Source organism: Onychomys torridus, chromosome 13, assembly GCF_903995425.1.
Source record: "Onychomys torridus chromosome 13, mOncTor1.1, whole genome shotgun sequence".
Lineage (NCBI taxonomy): Eukaryota > Metazoa > Chordata > Mammalia > Rodentia > Cricetidae > Onychomys > Onychomys torridus.
The window spans coordinates 13637919-13659228 of NC_050455.1; the positions used below are offsets into that span (position 1 = coordinate 13637919).

Genomic DNA, 21310 nt, shown 5'->3' on the forward strand with positions numbered 1-21310 from the left:
AGAATAAATATCAACTAAAGGCAATATTTATGACCAGAATAAACAATCTGTTTGAAGTTGTCAAGGAGTAGAGAAGAAAGAAAAAGGACTTTGCATTACTGAAAATCTAGAAGTTAGGGTTGGTTTCCAGGTGTCCCATCTGCACTGTCACATCCCTGTGCCTCCACAGTGTGTCCCAATGGCACTGCCACATCCCTGTGCCTCCACACCGCTTAACCCCATGCCATATGTGTCTTCACTCTGCAGCAGGACTTTTCATGTACTATTCAAGCAGGAATTCAAAGCTCATCTTCCAGCAAGGTATACCAAAGTTGTCTCATGTAGGGACACAGAGGTCTTTGTGCTCACAGATGTTCACTGGGGGAATCTGGAATGTGTTAAACACACAAGTATGTTCCTTCAAGAGATGGAATGTAAAACCTGTTTTCTGCCCAGAAGTCTGGAGGGTACATGCTTTCTAGCAGGTGACCCTTGCACAGTCTGTGTGGCCAAAGACTTTCCTCACTGAACCCTCCTCCAGACCCTGTTTCCTAAACTTGTTCCTTGCAGTCGATCGACAGGACCTACCTTTACGGAAGATCCACATGTACTTCACAAAGAGTTTCAGTGTTGTCCCGTCGAATCTGTCCTTCGCCCCTTTGTTCCTCAAAGAGATCTAGGTACGCCTTGCTATGCATCTGCACTTGAGTTAATAACACAGGAATAGTTTTCACCAGATTGTGTTGTGTTTAAACAAGCCTAAAATAACCAACTTGGTGTCACGGCTACTGAGTCATGTTGCACTGAACTGCCTTCTTGCTTCCCGAGGCATGTGAAAGTCACAGAGACCCTTGTGGTCTCATCTCAACCGTAGCTGTTGGTAAGAAAATGAAAAGTCTGTGCCCAAAGCACATGGGCCACCAAGAGTAGCTGCTGGGAGAAACCTCCACTGGAACTGAAAGGGAAACAGGGTGCTTGAAAGTTATGATGGTTAATTTTTTCAGCTTTTTTATAGACTATATTTTGATCATGTTGTTTCCCTCCCCTAACTCCTCCCAAATCCTCTCCATTGTCATGTTCTCCTTTCTCTCTCTCTCTCTCTCTCTCTCTCTAAAAAAAAAAAAAAAAAAAAAAAAAAAAAAAAAAAAAAAAAAACACTCCACAGGAAAAACAAAAATGTAAAAAGTAAAAAAATTCAAAACAAATTTTTTTTAAAAATGGGAATAAATAAGACAAAAATCAATAAGGCAAAAAAAGACCAAAATAAATTATAAAGTGCCCCCCCAAAATGAACAAAAACAAAAACAAACAAACAAACAAAAAACCATGAAGTCCACTTTGTGTTGGCCCACTCCTCCTGAGCAAGGGGCCTGCCCCAGAGTGTGACTGATAAACACAGTGATGCTCCACTGGAGAAAACTAGCCTGTGCTTTCCCAGCAGGTATCAATGCAAACAGCTTAGACGATCCTTATTATTATTATTATTATTATTATTATTATTATTATTATTATTCCTCTTACTCTTATTCTTATTCTTCTTCCAGTAGATGGTAATTAACAGAGAGATCCACAACTGGACTGTGCAGAGAGTGGGAGACTGGAGCACTCCGCCTTAATGGGGTATCTTCATCAAACTCCTCCTCTCAAGGCTCAAGAATCTATGTGGAAGAAGAGATGGAAAGGTCGTGAGAGCCTGAGATGGTGGATGACGCCAAGGAGACAGCATCTTCCAGACACAACAGGACTGATGCACGTGTGAGCTCACAGAGTCTGTGACAGCATGTGCAAGGTACAGTATGCAGCACATGCGGTGACCTGCTGTAGAAGGAGGTGGAACAGTCCATACTTAGGGAAAACTCATATAAACTTCAGAAGTAAACAACTCAATAGCTTCAGGAAGTCCTCGAAACTGACCAGATTCACTACAAAGTGTTCTGTTCTCTTCTTTCTCTTTTCCCCCTCTCTCTCTCTCTCACTTTATATATTCAAAATCCCACTAAAAAGTCCAGTTAAAAACTAAAAAGCATTAAAAAAAAAACAGAATAGAAATCCCAACAACCCAGTAGCATTACATTGTAAAATACTTCCTTCAATTTTGTTTGTCTATCATAGAATATAGAGGAATTACTTTTTCTCTAATTGTATCATGCCAGAGATACAAAGTTCAAAACTTCTGAATCCTGATCCTGTCCTTAATATAGCACAGTGATTGTTTTTCTGTGTCTATAAATATTTAGCATGATTTTTAGGAGTTATCACATAATCCATCACACAGTTGAGCTATAGTCTGCCTAACTGTTGACTATGTCTGGGATTTTTGATGACTTCTCTGTATTCTTGAAATGCACAGCCCTCTCTTGGGACTTGGAAAGCCAAGTAGGCACTGTGTCTACAATCTAAAGTCTCCAGAGGTCAGGGTCACACATGCTGCACTTGGTCCCAACTGTGCAGGCTGGAGCTCATTATGACTAAACAACATGTTGCCAACTTAGCCTTTACCCAGAATGAATCTGACCTGGCATCAAAAATAACATTAAACCAGGAAGATCTGCACCCAAAAGGAATGGCTTTGCGGTAGGGGTGCTTCCTGAACCTGGCCCCCCTGTAATGCTGTTGTAAGCATGCTTCTCTCTTTAGGAACAAATCAGTGTTGTGACTTGCCCAACTTCTCTCTAAGAAGAAAGGCAACAAAGACAATAAGGAGAGGAGCTCTAAATAAGACTGCAGGGAATCTCAACAGGAGCCTATTATGTTCATTCTTTCGTCACTTGTTTCCAGTCCTAATTAGGAGACAAAACTCCATATGCACTCAAGAGCAATGAACAGTATCGATGTTTTGAAGAAAAGGAAGCACATGGTGGTGAGGTAACCACATTGGTGTACCTCCAGAGCAACCTGCTTGGGAATGTCAGGCGAGGCTCCCACCATGCAGGACTTGCTCTCCATCCTTTGTTCTTACTTCAGAAAGTTGAGCCAAATCTCCAGAGCCAATACACAGCCATACACAGCCACTGGATTTCTCATAAGGTCAAAGGGCATTGTTTCTAATTACTCTATTCAGAATTGGATGGAGACAAATATTTTTTAAAAACGGTAATAGTAAACACAAGAATTCACCTGAGGTTGTGGTTTAATGTACTATGTAAGCAATGCTCTAAGTAGAGTGTGAGTAGCATTTCACTGGAACAGTTGTGGTCCTCCAGAAGCTTATTTCAAGGCTGTCAATTCTGATATTCTCATATATGTTATATTTTTTCTTTTATCACTTATGTGCCATATTCTAAAGAAAACTGATATTTATGAATTCTGGATTGTAATTTGGGGGGTCAATCTTAATCTTCCTACCTTAATGTTGCAGGAGACACACAGTATTGCTTCTGTGATCTCCAATGTGTTCACTAGCTGAAACAGTAAAGCGTGTTTATGACTCAGCTGGTAACATGCTTGTCATGCAATCTTGGTGACCTGAGCTCAATTTCTGAAGCCATGTAAAGATGGAAGGAGAGAACCAGCTCCATAAAGTCGGTCTCTAACTTCCACAGGCACACCAGGTCACACCTGCACATCCACACCTACACAGCATACAAACAATAGTAATGATAAATAAACATTTTCCAAAGAAAATGACTATTTCAAAGGCTGTTAGTGAGAGAGGGGGAAGAAGCATAAAGGGAAGAAGGAGAGGGGATAGTGAAGTGCATACTCTAGGAAAGCAGACACCCGCGGGCACCCCTCCCCTCTGCAGGGACTACTGGGGAACGGAACCAGCAAGAAAGCCTTGTACGCCATCAACCTCCTGATAGTCTAGTGGCTAAATCTGGTGGTGGAAAGAGTTTCTGTACATGGAGAAAACACCAACTGTGTGTCCTACAATTTAAGTTGGCTCTGGCACTACTTGAAAGTAACTTCAGGTCCTATAGGCTAAGGGCACAGTCTCAGAAGACTAAAGATCCCAACCTCAAATCCAAGGGCAAATAAGAACAAAGTCTAATGATATGGATGGAAATGTCACAATGAAACCATGTCTTTGTATGCTAACCAAAAAATTACTTAGGAACAATGATGACTAAAATACTTGGTGACATACTGCATAAATGTGTATGTGTGTGTGTGTGTGTGTGTGTGTGTGTGTGTGTGTGATGTGCCTACAGAAAATTACTCTTATAGCAAACTTATACTAAGGTCATTTTAATAAATAATTGTTGCAGAATACTTGTATACTATGAAGATGCATCTTTGCCAAGATGTCTTCTGATTGGTTTAATAAAGAACTGAATGACCAATAGCTAGGCAAGAGGTATAGGGATAGAAAGGAAGAGGAGGAGAATCTAGGTGCACAGAAAACACAGAGAGGAAACAGGAGGTGCAAGATGGAAGAGAGGTAATGCCACATGAAAGACTGTAGATTAATAGAAATATGTTAATTTAAGTCATAAGAGCTAGTTAGGAACAAGCCTAAGCTATAGGCTGTGCTTTCATAATTAATAAGTCTCCATGTCATTATTTGGGAGCTGGCTGGCAGGACAGAAAAAGACTCTTTATAAATAAATGCTGCTGTTAAGTTACAAAGAAATAACAAAATGTACCAATGAAGATTTGGATTGAAAAAGAATGGGAAAAATAATTCAAATCCAGACATATTTGTGTCCCTTTTTTATGAATTCATCTGTTTATTCAAAAGTACTTATTCAGCACCTGTCATGCCCAGAGCTCTGCACTCTAGAGACAAGGCAGGGGGCACTATTACAGAAATCCTTGTCCCTACTGGCCTTATGCTCCAGTGGAGAGTCACTCCTGTGTGAAATAAGTTCCAATAAGGAAAGCAAGCATGACGGCTTGAAATAGTAAATGACAGCAGGCCACCATATACAACATAAGAAATACAAAATTTTACTTTATTTTTTAAGATTTACTTATTTTTATGTGCATTGGTGTTTTGCCTGCATGTATGTCTGTGTGAAGGTGTCAGATCCCCTGGAACTGGAGTTACAGACAGCTGTGAGCTGCCATGTGGGTGCTGGTAATTGAACCTGGATCCTCTGGAAGAGCAGCTCAAGCTCTATAGCTTGAAATAGCAAATTTTAAAGCTTCATTTCCCATTATTAATCACAAAACTGTATGAGGTAAGTGGTTAGGAACAGGATTGTATGAAACCTGGAAAATCTACCTGCAAATGACCTGCCTGCTGGTACCAAGTTAGCAAGAGGTGGTGGACGAGAACAACAAACCCTTTTCTTCCCTTACGTAGTCAACATCCTCACATTTCTACTCAGCAAAGTTTGAGAGTGAGAGGAACTTCTGTACCTCAAGCCATTCCCCAGGAAGATCAACTCACGCCTACCATCAAAGTCAGTTCTGACGCACTTGGAAGTAGCATCAGGTCTCTCCACTAAGGGTACACCCAGAAGACTCCTTCTCACTTCAGACCCCAACCGCAAATCCAGGCCTCCAGACTGTAATTGATTTTGGGTTGTTGTTTTGTTTTGTTTTGTTTTAACTCTTTGCTCTTTGGGAAGCCACCACCCAGCTCCCAAATAAATACATAGAGATTTATTCTTACTTGGGAATGCCCTGCCTTAGCTTGGCTTGTTTCTAGCCAGCTTTTCTTAACTTAAATTATCCCATCTACCTTTTGCCTCTAGGCTTTTGCCTTTCTCTAGTCTATAGGCCTTTCTTCTTACTCCATGGCTTGCTGTGTAGCTGGGTGGCTGGCCCCTGGACTCCTCCTCCTTCTCTTGCTCCTTCCTCTTTCTCCTCCTAGATTTCTCCTTCTATATATTATCTCTGCCTGCTAGCCCCACCTATCCTTTCTCCTGCCCCACTATTGGCCATTCAGCTCTTCATTAGACCATCAGGTGTTTTAGAGAGACAAAGTAACACAGCTTCATAGAGTTAAACAGATGCAACATAAAAGAATGCAACACAGCTTTGCATCATTAAACAAATGTTCCACAGCATGAATGAATGTAGCCCATCTTCAACTAATATTCCACAACACCAGATTCTCTGTACAACTGTTATAAATTGGAAAGTGGGTTCCCACCATCTCCTCCCTGGGTTTGACTACTTTCTACAATGCTCACAGAGTTCAGAAAATCCAGTTGGCTAACAGTTACTAATTCACTGCAGAGGAGACTGCAAAGGCTACAGATGAATGGCCAGGCAGAAGTTGGGCACAGAACAAAATACAGAGCAAGTGACTAGAAGCTCCCCTGCTCTTGCTGGCTCACCACCATGCTAGCATCCCCATGCACTCACCCATCTGCTGGTCACCCCTGAACTCTGTAGCCCAGGTGTTTTTATGTAGGCTACGTCATGAAGACATGATCTTTTATTAACAAAATCTGTAACCCTTCTCTTGTTCTTGAAGGTGAGGATGTGTCACTGAAAATCCCAACTTATATTCATGGCTTGGTCTTCCTGTTCATCTGTGCTATCCAGGAGCACAGCAAGAATCATCTCATTAGAACAATAGATGCCGCTGTCATCCAAGGGGTAGATGCTTGTGTTAACCCCTGGGTGGCAAAGAATGAATATCAGAACAAGTGCCATTGGTGGGCTTTCTCACTCCTATACTAGGAAATAAGTGAGGTTAGTAGGGTTTTCTAATTCTGTCAGCCTGTGTCTTTTTATTGGGAAATCGAGACCATTGATACTGAGGGTTATCAATAAACAGTGTTTATTGATTTCTGTTATTATAGTGTGGGTTTCCCTCATCTTTTGATTTTCTGGGCTGGGATTATCTATTCCTTGTGTTTTCTTGGGTATGGTTAACCTCTGCAGACTGAAGTTTTCCTTCTGGTGTTTTTATGGAACTGTACTGGTAGATAGAAATTTCTTGAATTTGGTTTTATTGTGGAATGTGTTTCTTTCTCTGTCTATCATGACAGACCTTAGGACTTCTGACACCATGTTGGAGGCACCATTCAGACTTCGAAGTGGAGCATGTAGGCCACAACATCTGCCAAAATGGGAACCAAGACTGTGGTGGTGGTTTGAATAGACTGGCCCACATAGGTTCATAGATTTGAATGCTTGGCCACCAGGGAATGGCACTAATTGAAAGGATTAGGAAGTGTAACCTTGTTGGCAGAAGTATGTCACTGGTAGCTGGCTTTGAAGTTTCCAAAGCCTATGTCAATCTCAGAGTTTCTCTCCTCCTGCTGCCTGGGGATCCAGATATAGAACTCTCAGCTCCTTCTCCAGCACCATGTTGGCCTGTGTGCCACCATGCTTCCTGCCATGGTGATAATGGACTAAACCTCTGAAACTGTAGCAAGCCCCAGTTAAATGCTGTCTTTATAAGACCTACATTGGTCATGGTGTCTCTTCACAGCAGTAGAACAGTGACTAAGACAAAGACTTAATCCATCAAAGACCAGGTCTGTAGATCCAGGATCCAGGCAGGTCCCTACATGCATTAGCCTTGCTTTTGACTTCAGTGGTTTCCCTTCTTCCCAACTGTTCTTACTGACTGAAGTCGGTCAACCAGGATGTGGGTTTGTACATAAAAGACAAAGAATGGTGAGGCTTGGGATGCGTGGTTTGTGCAAGTTCCTCACGCAACTGCCCGCTGGCATCATAGACTTTCTAGTCAGCTTTAAGAGTGTCCATAAGTGTTCTCTAGTGGACTAACCTTGCAACAACTGAGAGTTTTGCTTGATATAATAGTCTGGGCTAACATTTGTGGTTTCTTAGAGTTTGCAGAACATCCGTCCAGGCCCTTCTGGTTCTTCCAGTCTCCATTGAGAAATCAGGTATAATTCTAATAGGTCTGCCTTTATATGTTATGTGGTCTTTTTCCCTTACAGCTTCTAATATTCTTTCTTTGTTCTGCATGTTTAGTGTTTTGATTATTATGTACTGAGGGGAATTTCTTTTCTCCAGTCTATTTGGTTTTCTTTATGCTTCTTTTACCTTGATGGGCACCTCCTTCTTTAAGGAGACATTTTCCTCTATGATTTTGTTGAAAATATTTTCTGTGCCTTTGACCTGGATTTTCCCATCTTCCTCTATCCCTATTATTTGTAGATTTGGTGTTTTTATAGTGTCTCAGATTCCCTGGATGCTTTGTGTCTGGATTTGTTTAGTTTTAACGTTTTCTTTGACTGAAGTATCCATTTCTTCTACCTTGTCTTTAAATGCCTGAGAGTCTCTCTTCCATGTCTTATAATCTATTGGGGAGGCTTACCTCTCAAGCTTATATTTGACATTCTAAATTTTTCATTACCAGCTTTATTTCAGTTTGGGTTTTCTCTAGTGATTCTATTTCTTTGTTAAAATTCTTCTTTCATGTCTTGAATTGTTTTCATTACTTCACTCAACTGTTTGTGTGTTCATGACCTTCACTAAGGATTTATTCACACTCCCTTTAAGGTCTTGAACATGTTCATAGTTGCTGTTTGGAAGCTCCTGCATTGTACAGCACTATTGCATTTCTCAGGGTTGCAATAGGGTTTCTGGTTTCTGGTGGAGGCATATTGTCTTAGCTGTTCATGTTTGTGTTAACACATTGGGGTCTAGTCATTTGTAGTTACAATGTTTGAGGTGTTTCTTGGTGTCAATATCTCTTCTTATCTTTGTTGGGTGGGTGTTTCATTCTTTAGTTGCTGCAGAAGTGTGGTGGCTGTGGAGTCCCTGGTAGAGAGTGTTTCTTTTTTTATTATTATTATTATTATTATTATTATTATTATTATTATTATTAATTATTATGTTTTAATTTTATACATCAGCCATGGGTTCCCCTGTCCTCCCCCATCCCGTCCCCGCCCCCACCTTCCCCCAAGCCCCTCCCCTCCATTCCCATGTCCTCCAGGACCAAGACACCCCTGGGGATTCATTTAAACCTAATGGATTCAGTACAGGCAGGTCCTGTCCCCTCCTTCCAGGCTGAGCATGTGTCCCTGTGTACGCCCAAGGTTCCAAACAGCCAGCTCATGCACTAAGGACAGATCCTGGTCCCACAGCCTGGGTGCCTCCCAAACAGATCAAGCTATTCAATTGTCTCACTTATCCAGACAGCCTGATCTAGCTGGGGGCTCCACATCCGTTGGTTCATAATTCATGTGCTTTCTCTCGATTGGCTATTTGTCCCTGTGCTTTTTGCAATCTTGGATTCAACAATTCACGCCCTTACAGTCCCTCCTCTTTTTTGACAGTTGGACACCTGGAGCTCCACCTGGGGCATCCACTTCCATCAGTTATTGGATGAGAGTTCCAGCATGACTGTTAGGGTGTTTAGTCATCTGATCACCAAACTAGGTCAGATCAGGCTTTCTCTCGACCATTGCCAGCAGTCTACAGAGGATATACCACATGAGAACAGGAATAGGCAGAGTGCTCGAGAGGTCCCCAGAGAGTGTTTCTACAGGTCAGCCAGTTACAGAAAGAAACCAAGATGGCCTAGGAGGAAAGACTAGGAGAGTCTTCGGAAAAGTTATCAGTGGAACGGAGTACACACCAAGAGGTGGAGAACACAGGGAATGGGGGTAGGGTAGGAGAAGGGGCTCCTGTAAGCAGGCTGCAGAAGGACAAAGAATAAATCAGGAGAGATGGGGATGAAAAGGCTGGGGGACGCTGGGTCCACACCAAGGGTGGAGCCACCAGGGAATGGAGGTAGAGTGGGAGGGGCTCCTGCAAGCAGGCCGCTACTGGACTGAGAGTAAGAATAACGGAGGACAGGAAGGATAACGAACATCATCTGAGGTCCAGCCAGGGTGGCCACTGGGAATCCCTGAAAGAAAGTGTTTCTGCTGATGACCAGGTGACTCAAAGGAATGCGCATGCGCTAGAGGAGAAGACTAAAAGGACCAGCAGAAAAGACCTGAGCAGTGTCAGTACTAGAGGTGAAGTCCCCCGGAAGTAGAGGTGGGGCGGAAGGAGGGGCCCCTGTGGGCCCGATGTACTGGGACAAAGAATAAATCTGGAGGGCTGGAGAGATGGCTCAGAGGTTAAGAGCACTGACTGCTCTTCCAGAGGTCCTGAGTTCAATTCCCAGCAACCATATGGTGGCTCACAACCATCTAGAATGAGATCTGGTGCCCTCTTCTGTTGTGCAGACATACATATGAACAGGACACTGTATACATAATAAATAAATAAATCTTTTAAAAGAAGAAGAAGAAATCTGGAGAAATACAGCTGTTAGAGCTAGGGGACCCTGGTCCGCACCAAGAGTTGCAGTTCCCAGGGGATTAGAAAAGATATTTTAAGATCCTTTTAGAAAGGACTACAGACCAAGAAATTAAAGTTACTGTAAAAAAATCTGACCTTCAGATTTTTATTTATAGCACTCCCCAGACTTCTTCCTGGGATCCCTTGGGTACCTCTGATTTAACATGTCCTCAACTGAGCTCTGTATCCTGCTCAGTTTATCTAACATACATCCCATTTCATCATCTCTAGTTCCACTGTCCATTGAGACCAGTAAGATGGCAAGATGCAAACCTGGGAATAACACACACACACACACACACACACACACACACACTTCTGCTCTCCATCCTGCCACTGTTTGAAGGATTTTGCTCTTCCTGACTCCATACTGTTGAAGCCATCTTCCTAAAAGTGGGCCAGATCCCAGATGCCTTTGCTCCAACATTGTTTTGGTTTCCTTTTGCCTATATACTCCCATCTCATATTATATGTTAATAATACAAGCATACATGGTATTGTAGTTATACATTATACACATAAAATATCACAAAATGTAAAATTGGATCCCTGAGATGAAAATGAAGTAAATTCTATTTTGTATGCTATTTATTGATGGGAGGTTAAAATAATTGCTATCACCTAAACATTGTTAAGAAAGAGCAATGTGAGTAAATAGGTTACATAATCTTGGAAATTCTTTTGTTGTTGTTGTTGTTTTTGAGACAGGGTTTCTCTGTGTAGCTTTGGTGCCTGTCCTGGATCTTGCTCTGTAGAGATCTACCTGGCTCTGCCTCCCAAGTGCTGGGATTAAAGGTGTGTGCCACCACCACCAGGTGGAACTTTTTATTCATTTGTTTGAAACAGCCTATCCCTAAGCAGTCAAGGCTGACATCAAATTCATTATTTACAGGGCCTTCAACTTTCGATCCCTAAGCCTCAGGCTCCTGAGTACAGGGATGACACGTGAGCTTCACCACACATGGCTAATTTTAGGAAGCTGTGTTGTGATAAAGTCACTTAATAAATCTGAGTGACAGCAGTCCATTTTGATGTTTAGGGTGATAACTCTGAGAGCCTCTGTGTTTCCAGGGAGCCACATATGTAAATGAAGGATGTGATTGGATAAAATTATAATTGTTCCATTTTCAAAGGCACTTACAGACTTTGAAGGGCTTTTCTGAGAATATACTGCTGTCCATACTGTTTCTGCTGTCTTCGGTCATTTTAAATCATCCATTTTTAACAGGCTGAGTTCGTCAAACTAGATCTCATAATACATAAATCTATTTAAGTACTTGTAAATAGCTGATAAGTGGAAGCTTCCTTTAAGAATTAGTAGAGATTAATCAAGGACACTCCTTGATGCTGCAGATCCCCACCCTCCCCTCAGAATTCCTTGAGTTTGGTAAATAGATCCCTGCGGATCTGCACACCAACTCAAGTTGGGGCCAATGTCAATCATTAGCATTACTTACTGGTAAAGCCCAAGTCCTCTAGACAAAGCAATGAATTAAGGGACCTCTGCCTTCTGTGATAAGACAGTTCTGGTCACTATGGTCTGGGACTCCTGCTGCTCCTGAGGCTGTGGAGGAGGGTTTTGAGTTCAAGGCCAAACTGAGTGACTGAGCAAGACCCTATCTCAAAACAAAACAACAGCCAAAAGGAAAAGGGCTGGGGCTGTAGTTTCATGATAGAGCACTTGTCTGTCGTGTGCAAAGCCTATCCCAGAGCTGAAAAACACAGTGGGGGCAGGGAAGGTGAAAAAAATCAAACATGAAAAACTGTTGCCTTTGGCTCTACCTTCTCTAAGCAGCATTAAAAATTATACACCCACCTTACTGCTTTGTATGTGATTGCATTTCCAGTGTGTCATAAAATGATAAACATTTCTGTCACAGAATGACTTTTGATCCTTCGTTATACTTTAAACAAAGCCTATGTTTCATAAACACATTGTGTAATGAGCATATTTCCTCTTCCATTTGGGTTCGTTATGGGGACATCAGAGTTGGCTACCATTAAAGCTAGACACTGGGGAGACATTTAAACTGGACTTCCTGACACATTTCAACCAACTCGAAGATATTTGCTCCTAGGAATCCGCATACATTTTGGAGTTGGTGGGACTAGGTGCTGCAGACAGCACACCATCATGAGGGCACTTTTACTATCCATCTTAATAAACACTGTCAGAGCTTGGTAATGGGCACTTTCATTCAGTCTTATGTGCTATTAGCCATATATTTATAAGTGGTTCTCTGTAGCATATCTCCTGAGGTTACAGATCGTATCCAAGGCAATATTACAACTTAGCAAAGACTCAAGGGGGTGGGAATCAGTAAGACAGAGAAGTAGCTGAGCAAAAAGTTCACAACTTAGTAAACTCTGTGTCTCCTTTAAAGTCCTATGTGTTGGATGTTTGTACAAATGTGTAGTAGAAGCTGTCAGAATTTTAGGGAATGATCATGTTTTACAAAAGCATTTGCTGGGGAATAGTTTTATAGAGTGTAGTCACTGATATATGTGTTCAGAGACAACACAAGATCAAAAGCAAAACCATGACTCAGTACCCTGCAGCATATAATATCTTATACTTGCATTGCATTCTAGATTTTACAGCAGGCATTAGTGTTTATCCCTTATAAATATATGAAGTAAGGGAAGATATATGTGGCAGATTTAGCTGATACAATCTTAGCCCTTTAGCAAAACCTCAACGCTTTCTGAAAATCATCTTATTTTTCTCACATTATTATCAGCAATTTTTTCTCATTTGTGAGCATGTTTTTCCCTTGAAAGGCTATAATGCAAAGTTCCCATGAACATGACCAGAAAATTCTTTGTCAAAGGCATAGTTCAGATGATCATGCAGATGACCTGGGATAATTTTACCCTAATGACTTTCCCCTATTTTTTTTGTTGTTGTTGTTGTTATTTTAAGATTTCATTCTTTACACACATACATTCATCCAAACGTTAAAAAAAAAAAAAAGGTAATTGTCAATAAAATGAGAAAGTTGTCTTGTGTTGTAGCCTTACACATTTAAGGTAGATATGATCCCTGGGGAAGAACCAAGACAGATGAGTCTGGATGACCAGAGCCTGGAGCAGACTGAGCTGGGGTGGACTGAGCTGGGGCGGACTGAGCTGGAGTAGACTGAGCTGGGGCAGACTGAGCTGGAGTAGACTGAGCTGGGGTGGACTGAGCTGGAGTAGACTGAGCTGGGGCAGACTGAGCTGGAGTAGACTGAGCTGGGGTGGACTGAGCTGGGGTGGACTGGCCTGGAGTTGACAAGTGGTTTTCTCATTCATATTGTATTAAAACAGCACATTAACAGTCCCCACCCCAAATGCCACACAGTGCTACAGTCTCCCAACTGTAATTTCTACTAACCTGCTTACTTTAATTTTATCTCTAACTTCTTCTAGATGGATCACTGTGAGCTGCATTATCCACTATCACAAACTTACTACTTCCTGTTCCCTTTGAGCATGTAGTTCCTTAAAGTTTGAACTTAGCATAACCTCCCTTAAGCAATGCAATTGAGAAAAGCCTTGGGTCATTTGTGAGTGAAAGCACTCAGGTTCTGGGGCTTGGTGTGCAATTCCTCCTGCTCCTTTTCCGGTTGTGTGCTCAGGGAGATGTCAAAGGAATGAAGCAGGTTGGAAAGACAAGGATCAAGGATAGCTTCCCTGGAGCCTTTTTGTGTATTCAGTCACTGAGATTTTGGTAGCATTTGTTACAGCAGCATAGTCTGTCCTATTCTGAAGGACACGGTCTCTCCCCAGTTGTATTCACACTGTCATCCTCTTGGCAACAGCTCATGGCTGCTTACATGGCTCTTACACCAGTAAGTCCCATTCACATGATGAGTTGATGACAGTCATTGTTGAAGACAAAGTCTAGAGGAAATACCTAGGAACAGCATAAGGTAGATGAGATAAATCATACTGTGTGTTCCACACCCACGTCAGGTACCTAAATCACTCACGGAAGGTTGTTCAGTGCAGGCAGCCATCTTGATATAACACAGATAAGGTGTCAATGTTGTGAGAGGGAGGAGTTCTAAACCACACTAAAGGCTGCTGGGGTTTCCATGGAAATGCACAGCCAATATGTGTGATCTGTGAGTTTGAGGCCAGCCTGGTCTACATAGTGAATTCTAGGACAGCTGGGGCTAGGCAGAAAGATCCTGTCTCAAAAATACTACCCATCTCTACCTCCAGCAGACAGCATAGTAATATCAGCATAGCTTTAAATCAAAGTTGTTATAGGTAGGCATGGTCTGAGTGTTGGTACAGTAGCAGAGTGCTTGCTTGACACCTAAGAAGTCCCAGATTCAAACCTCAGGACCACTGCCAAAGTCAATTTTATAATCACAGACTAACAAGACCTAAAGACTTGAATGCTAAAATTACAAAAGGGGGATCTTTTTCTTTTTTCTGAGACACGGTTTCTCTGTGTAGTCCTGGCTGTCCTGGAGCTCACTCTATAGACAGGAACTTGTGAAGAAGTGAAGTATGTAGGTATGGATTCAGAAGTAATCTCCACACACTCAAAAACTGAACTAAAACATGAATTGAATTTGTGAGGTAGTTGGTAGAGAGGGGAAGAATTAATCTTGGAAATACCTGTATTTGGGACACAGAGGGAGGAGAGCAAGCAGGGAATGGGAAGTACAATGACATCCCCATTCATCCTGACAACTAAGAATATCAGATCTTCATTAATAAGGCCATTTATATTTAAATTTCAAGTTTTTTTAATGAGGAGGGAAAACGTGCAGCTCCTTAACAATCCATTGACTCACTCCATATTAAAATAGATTATCCATCCAACAGGCAGCTGGGCATTATCTGTAATAAAAAGCAAAATGATTTTTTAATTCAGTGTCTGAGAACCAATTCGTCACAATTTAAAGTGGAAAATGAACTTTTTGAACAAATATGATTTGCTCTACACTGCGGCCAATTTTGATTCATGACACAAACAGCTGCTTGTCTGGTATACTGTGGGAATGACCATTGTTTGTGGGGCGCAACTACTTTATCCCTACACCATTTATACCAGACTCCTGCAAGCGTGCTGAGCGTCACATCTGCTATGATGACCCCAGCAATTAATTAGCTCACACTTCCTAAACGTTGTAGGTCCTGGTTTGTTCTCTCTGGCCTGCAGTGAGCTGGGTATTTATACTGTGGTGGTTGACATGGTAATTGACCGGGTTTAGAGTCACCTAGGAAACAAATCTCTGAGGGTTTGTGAGATTGGATTAACCCAGGGAGAAGACCCACCCGAAATGTGGGTAGCACCATCCTGTAGGCTGTGGTTTCAGAATGAATACAAAGGAGACAGCAAGCCCGGCAGGCAGCATTCCTTGCTCTCCGCTTTCTCACCAGCCGCCTCACACTCCTGCAGCCATTCCTTCCTTGCCTCAATGGAAAACTGAGCCCTCCTCCCTCCAGCTGCATTTGCGGGCCTTTTCCCATAGCAACCTGGAGAATCATTAATACCAGTCCCATCTTACAGCCAGAGAGTGGGGCAGCCAGAACGCAACAAGGGCTAGCTGGAGTCAAAGTGTGCTCTAAGCCTTGTACTCAAACTAGTACTTACATCACTTAGGAGTTCACTAGACTCACAGAATCTCAGCTCAAGGCTGGATCCACTCACATCCGAATCGGGTTCTAACAAGGTCCCCAGGGGATCCGATCCGTCTTCACGACAAACTGGGTGAGTGCTGTGCTAAGTCAACCCCTACAAGGATTTTTTAACGAACCCTGGAGGAGATGCATTCTGCCCCTTAGTTAGCAGGGAAGGGTGGGGTCCTCAGGATGAGGCTGACCCTTCTCTCTGGGGACTAAAGGAAGGAGTCCCACAACAATTTGTTTCGGATTCAGACACTGGAGAGTATTGTGAACAGCAGGGGTCGGGACCACTTCCAAGAGCAGCAAATACTGAGCCTGGTCTTGAGGCCCGAACATTTTTCTTAGTTCGTTTCATTAAAAACAGCTGCTGTTCCAGATGGACAAGTGCCCACACCAAATCATCTTCCGGAGTGCGTTTCCCCAGTCCGGAACCTATTTTCCAGCTTGAACCCAAACATCAACAGAATCGAAAGGTAGATTTGGAACCTCAGTGCGGCACAGTTACTAAATCATTAATCGCGCCATCCGGCAAAGAGGTGCTTCTTTTAATTAATATTCATGAAACAATTAGTTTGCCCCCTCATTGTCCAGCAGGCCCTAGGAGTGAGCGCAGACCCTAGGCGCAGGTACTTCATTCAGGGTAGGACATCACGTTTGGATCCTTTCCGCAGGCTTCGCCCCCCCCCACCCCCCCCCCCACTTTTCCCTCTGTCACCAGTTCGGCCGGTCTGACCCAGAGTTCCTCTGAGAATCACCTCGAACCTGGGGATCCCCTCCACAGCTGGGGTCTCCACCTGCACCCCGCACCCGGAGAAGAGGCGGACGCCTGGGGGGCTCTCCCGAGTGGACGCCGGTGGTGGCAGCAGACGGCGAGTCACGTGAGCCTGTGGAGGCGGAGCGTGGCCGGCTGAGGGGGTGGAGAAAACAAAGCCCCCAGCTGTCAGCAGAAGAAGGAGGCGACAACGCCGGAGCAGGTGAGTCAAGTACGTTCAAAGCTGTACAGCCCTGGCGCACCCCGACACCCTTTGCCCTGGGTGGGTCCCTCCCAGGCTCGGCGTTGGCCGCGCCTCCCCCACCCCCGCCCCAGTCTGCTGGCTGCAGACCGCGGAGCAAGAGGATCCCGGGGTCTCCGAGCCCATCAAGAAGTTATCCAGCCAGGGGTGTGCACGCAGCCGCGCTCTTACGGGTCGCCCCTCTCTTTGGGGGGATATGGGGTGCTAGAGCAGTGGACCCCGAGAAGAGGAAGGGAGTCAGAGCTGCCACGCTGGCAGACACAAAGTGCACTGGCCGGACAGTGAAGGCTGGGGCCACCTAGGAGAAGGGGACTTGTGGGTGCGCGCCCTCGGAGCTCGGCCCCTCCTGCTGGAGGACTGGGACGCGGGGGCTAACAGCCCCCGGAGCTCACTTTGGGGCAAACCAAGAAGTGTGCCGCGCGCGCCCACGGTCTGGAGGACATCCCCGGATCCCCAAGCTCTGCTGCCGCCCCCGGTGCGACCTGTCTGGGGACCCTGGTCACGCGGCTGGGGCCGATCTCTCCGGGACTTGGGGGCCGGGTGTGTGGCAGGGAAAGTGGATTGCTAGTCTGGTCCTGAGGGGTTCGGCAGGGAGCACTCTCAGAGACAGAGGGCTACTCGGAGAGCACCACTCTGATTTGGAGGGGCATTCTTCAATCTACCCTACCAAGTGCTGCGCTGGAGCCAAAAGTGAGGCCACAAAGGCTCAGAAAGCGGGGTGGGTTTAAAAAGACCCTCCTCTCTAAATCTGAGCCTTAGGCAAAGTGGACTTCCAACCAGAAAGAGCAAGAGGGTCTGGTCATCCCTTGAGTCACTTTGCTAAGCCAGTGTCAAAGGCGCAGCTGCAGCCTCGGAGGAATGGAGCTGCGGCCATTGGACCAGGAGCCTTTGTCTTAACCTCCAGTCCCCTTCTGCTAGTCCCCGTTGGGCCAGTGGCGCGCTGAATAATTAATATTCCTAACATTAACTGTCCCTTCACCTCAGCTCCAGATGCCCCTGCTGTCCCTCCTTCCACCTCCTAACTCCCAGCAGGTATTCACTACTTCCTCGTGTCCAATCCTTTTCTGGAAAAAATAAAGTGATTCAGACCCACTAGGCAACAAGATGACTGCCAAAAGCACTGCAGAGGGGTCGATGCAAAAATCAAGGGCCAAGTAAATACCCACACCCGCTCGTGCCTGCGCGCAAGTAGAGGAGTCGCAGGAACTTTCTTGATTAGCATAAGTATCTGCCCCGGGGCCGCCGTGCAAGGCGGAGGCTCTGCCCTAGCTTAGGTACAAGAGAAGTCCAGTCCTGAATGAGGTCTGAGCAGGACCTGCTTCTAATCTGAGAGGACCTTGGGGGTGCCACTTGGAGGAACAGGACGCTAGGATGAAACAGATCAGAGATCAAAGGGTAATCAGAAAGGTAACGCGGGGTGCTTCTTTTGGTTACCAGGCAAAGTGGTGGCGGTGGTGGGGAAGTGCTCGCCCAGGCAGCGTCCCTCTTGTAAACACCTGGCTTTGCTGACACTCTGTCTCCAAATCAGTTGGGAAAGTGTCTTGTGCGATCTCTGAAACAGGGTGGTCTTTGGAAAGCTTCCTTTGCATGAGCTCTGATTTCCAAACTTGGCTTCGTCCTGGAATCACCTGTGGATATTTAGGGACTCCTGATATCTACATCCCACCCTAAATCGTTTAAGCCAGATTGTTGGCGGGGTGGGGCGCGATCTCCGCATTATTGGCATTAAACAAAACTTCCAGATGATTCCACTGCATAGCTGGTCGAGAACCACTTTGGTAACAGCAACATGGTTGTGTTACAAGATACCACTTTAACTACTTGAGTGGGAGGGAGGGAAGGAGGGAGGAGGAGAGAGAGAGACAGAGAGACAGACAGAGACAGAGAGTGAGACAGAGAGAGAGGAGAGACTGAAACTGGGGTGCCAGTGACTCACACATTAGGGCAGATGACTGTCATCTGGAGGCCTGACAGGTTGTGACATCTCCCCATAGCAATATTTTCCCCTTCTCTGCCCAGGGTCTGGTTACTGCTGGATATTTGGAAGTTCACTGTCCATGCCTAGTGTATGCACTGTTGTTAAGGGAGACGGAGGGAAACTTTCATTCTGCCCATGATGCACGTGTAGCAGGCAGCAGGGAAACCCATCAGAAATAAACTGTGAGCAGCCGGGTGAGTCAGCAGGCTGCGCTCCAGTGCCCGCCCTGTGAATAGGAAGTAATTATGGCTTGTCGTTATTGACACACACACACACACCACTCCTTTGAAAGAACATCTTAATATCTGATCAGGATGTTTGCTTGCTGGAGCCTCTCCCTCTCCTACGTCCATCCCTACCTGCCTTGAATAATCCTAGCTGCTGTTAGCAGGGAAACCGAAGCCAACTAGACAGCTTGTCCTTTCCTTTGTGGAAGGCATATTTTCAAAGGCTTCTGGGAAAGTGTAAAGTAGCTTGGGTTATCTCAGTTATAAGAAATAGAGAGGAGGAGTGCCTAGCGGCGGTGGTTTAGGCCTTTAATCCCAGCACTCTGGAGACAGAGGCAGGAGGATCTCTGAGTTTGAGGCCAGCCTGCAGAACAAGTTCTAGGACAGCCAAGGCTACACAGAGAAACCCTGTCTCAAAAAACAAACAGAGAGAGAGAGAGAGAGAGAGAGAGAGAGAGAGGAGAGAAGAAGAAGGAGGAGGAGGAGGAGGAAGAGAAGGAGGAGGAGGAATTTGCAGTATGTTCATTTTTATTTTTTTAAAAAGGCCATAAGCTATTTGATGTATTCAGGGCTGAATTCAATGAACTGTTTAAAAAGAAATAGCTGTACCTAACATTTCATATGAAATTCTGTTTGCTATTGACCAAACTCCTCGTGTGTGTGTGTGTGTGTGTGTGTGTGTGTGTGTGTGTGTGTGTGTATGTATGTGTGTGTGTTTGTACTGCTCAAGTGTCTATGCACACTGGGGATTGAACCTAGAGTCTCGTGTGCTAGGCAGGTGTTCCTCTGCTGGGCTGCATGCATCCTGAGCTCATAGGTATTTAACTTAAAGAAATCAGACTCAGGAAGTCAAAGATGACGAGTCCCACATTTTTCTGTCATACACAAATCCTAGACTTTAATTTTTATATGTGTGTATGTATATGGGGGAGGGGGACATGAAGCTAGAGACCATGACCATGAGAAAGAAAATATCTGACGAGGGGAAGGGAAAAGTATAATAGGCTAATGGGACATAAAGAGGAGAGCTTTCTGGGGAGTGTGGAGGATGCTACAGGACGGTAAGGAAGGGGATGGGATTGAAGATCAAAAGAAAAAAGTTATGTATAAAAATGCCATAATGAAACCCATTATTTTGCAGGCTAACTTTAATTTTTAAAAAAAAAAACTATATGCTATTTTTTTAAAAGTTGGCATAAAAAATTATCACAAGCCAGGCTCACACCTGTAATCCCAGCACTCTGAAGGCTGAGGCAGGAGGATTGCCGTGGAGTTTGAGACAAGCCTAGGCTTTAAATAAGTAGGAACTAGTACCCAAGGGATGACTCTCAGATATTTCATTAAAATACACTTATTTTCCCTCTTTCTTGGTGCTAATACTCTCATTTCCACACTGTCCCTCTCCTTGTGCCCCTTCCGTCCGTCACTCACTATGCCATTGGCCAGATGCTTTCCTTCCCCGTTCTCAGTCTCTTTCCGGAGCAGCATTGCCTGGCATCTAGCGGGCACTCAGTACTGTCACGTGATGTGTTTCACTTGAACCTGAGTGACAGGACCTGTGTGTACACTGCTGGGGATTGTGTTTTCTCGTAGGGACCTTAATGACTGCAGGCCCGGTAGTGCAGTCACAGGGCTCTGTCGCAGAAACGCTGCTCATTTGTTCTCAAGGCTATCAGAAGGTGAGGAGATCACTGGGAAACAATGCCTCCTAAGCACATTCAGCTTCACTGATTTCCAAGATCCATATCCTCGACACGTAGGAGCCAAATTGAATGGCTATACAGTGACAGCTGATGTGTTTCATAAGCTGCTTGGAGTAACAATGTGCTTTGAGCATAACTAATAATTGCTGTAACATCACACTTGTAGATCAAAGAATATTTTCATAGAAGTCCACTCTCCTAGAAAAAGAGCATGTCCAACTGTGAGTGCCTTAAGGAATTCCTTAATCAAGGAGCCAGTTCAGAATTGGCTAATAGTTAACCTGCTTTTATTCTCATCTGCCTACTGATCTTCTTAAAATAGAACATGAATGTAGCTTAGTGGTAAAACACTGTTTAGCACATTCAAGGACCTGGGGTCAAGGGCCAGTATATACACATAAGAACAAGTCTATTTCAATATCTTTTAAAGTAGGAATTTCAGTTTATTTTGACAGGCTGCAATGCTTAGGGATCTATGTAGAAGACAGGGTGGAAAGATTATAAGGGCCAGAGGTGGTGGACTATTAAACAGCATTTTCCAGATGTGCAGACAGATATGAACTCACAGAGATTGACAGCACACTCAAGACCTGCTCAGACTAAAGCCAG

The 21310-nt window shown here is 44.3% G+C and overlaps 1 protein-coding gene across 2 annotated transcripts in view; it reads left to right on the forward strand.

Annotated features, from left to right (window-relative positions):
* The first annotated feature begins 16701 nt into the window (after positions 1 to 16701).
* Mapre2 (microtubule associated protein RP/EB family member 2) overlaps positions 16702 to 21310 on the forward strand; it is a 147770-nt gene continuing 143161 nt past the window's right edge. The window contains exon 1 of one of the 2 annotated variants that reach the window (XM_036204639.1): positions 16702 to 16754. The gene's annotated coding sequence lies outside the window, so the exon portion shown is untranslated. Of the gene's footprint in view, positions 16764 to 21310 lie in introns of both variants that reach the window. The other variant, XM_036204641.1, reaches the window with a different exon arrangement.